The following is a 1,593-nucleotide window of genomic DNA, read 5'->3' as shown; positions in this document are numbered from 1 at the left end:
AAGTATTTTTGGCGTAAGTGTAGCATTAATTCCTCAAATTTTTTCACACGCTTGCGTAGATATCGCGCCTTATCTTGAAAAACTTTTATTCGCTTTGTTTTCTTATTAAATGAGCTCTTTACAAATTTAAGTATTCGACTTCTTGGCGTTGCTAGATGTGGGGTACTGATTTCCGAAATATAACGCGGCTCTGCATACCGTGACTTTTTTGTGGCGCAAGGACATTCGTTCGGCTCTATTATGAATTGAACAAGACCATATATGTACATATATTTTAACGTAATAATAATAATGCCAGTATTAAGCTCTTGCTCGTCTAACTTACGTTTTGGTGGAACTTCGTTTTGTCTTATCGGTGGGACATTCGCTGGCAACTGATTGTTCTGAGTTGACTGTTTTTCCATTTCAGGAACTGCATGCGGCCATAAATACTTACAAATGCCCCTTGATGGCTTGATGTAATCATCCTTTTTGAAATGATTCGAGCAAACTCGCAAATTGTTTGTATCTACACAAAGCTGCAGATTACACACTTCTCTCCATCGCTGCTCCAAAGGCGTGTCTTTTGGAAATCTGATTGTAAATATGGTTTATTAAATTTCAAATGGAATTATATTGTAAACTCACCTGTGTAATATTAAGTTTATTCCCCTTCTTTGATAGCACACGCAACACATTCTCGAAATTTTTTTATTGCATATATAAGTATATGTAAAGCCTCGCGTAAAATTATAAACGGCTTTTAGTAGAAATTTTTTCAGCCATTGAAACGCTCATGACTTTTTGAACTTTTGAAAAAATCATATACGCCTGCCTCCCTCTAAAAACAATATATCTGTACTGTAGTGTTTTCGGACGGTACTAGCTCTTACTGCCAATATAGGAGTATTACATATATGCTAACGCCGCTTCGAATTTTTCAAATATCTGCTTTTTAATCAAGAAGTTGTTTATTGAAACTATCTTCTTTTTTTTTTGTTTCATGCTTCTGTATATTATTAAACGTGCGAAATGAACTATCAAACATGATATGGGAATCTATTTAACCAAAGTTTTTCACTTTATCAATGGATAAACGAATAAATTTCAGCAAAATCCAGCCCTGACAGACTGCCAACCAAATAAGCACAATGGGCGGGGTAAGAATGAAACGTAACTAGCCGGATAAGTTAAATAGTAAACAATTTTGTGCGATTATTTATCAAGGCGCGTTCATGAAAGAATGCGGATAAATTGATAAATTTAAGCAATTTATATAATTATATAATTCACGATTTTCAACTATCTTGCTAAAAACTTTTCCCTGGATGTATATGGTTTTCCAAATTTTCAAATGCAACGTGCAAGTACTTAGAGTTATCATATTCGAATAAAATTTTGCACAGATTATTTTTAGGCTAAAAGAAATCTTTTTCCGCCTGGCAAACTGCATATTTAAAAAAAAAAAAGTTGAAATAACGGTCTAACGGAAATATGTGCGTAAATATACACATATCGTCGTTTAAAGTACAAAACCGCGTATCGTCATTCTGCAAATCCGCGTAACTGACATTGGCTGCCAAAAAATGGATTTGCTCACACAAGCTCTTGGCT

Source organism: Rhagoletis pomonella, unplaced genomic scaffold (genome assembly GCF_013731165.1).
Source record: "Rhagoletis pomonella isolate Grant_MI unplaced genomic scaffold, Rhpom_1.0 Rhpom_scaffold_00001, whole genome shotgun sequence".
Classification (NCBI taxonomy): Eukaryota; Metazoa; Arthropoda; class Insecta; order Diptera; family Tephritidae; genus Rhagoletis; species Rhagoletis pomonella.
Note: the sequence above shows the minus strand (reverse complement) of the source record.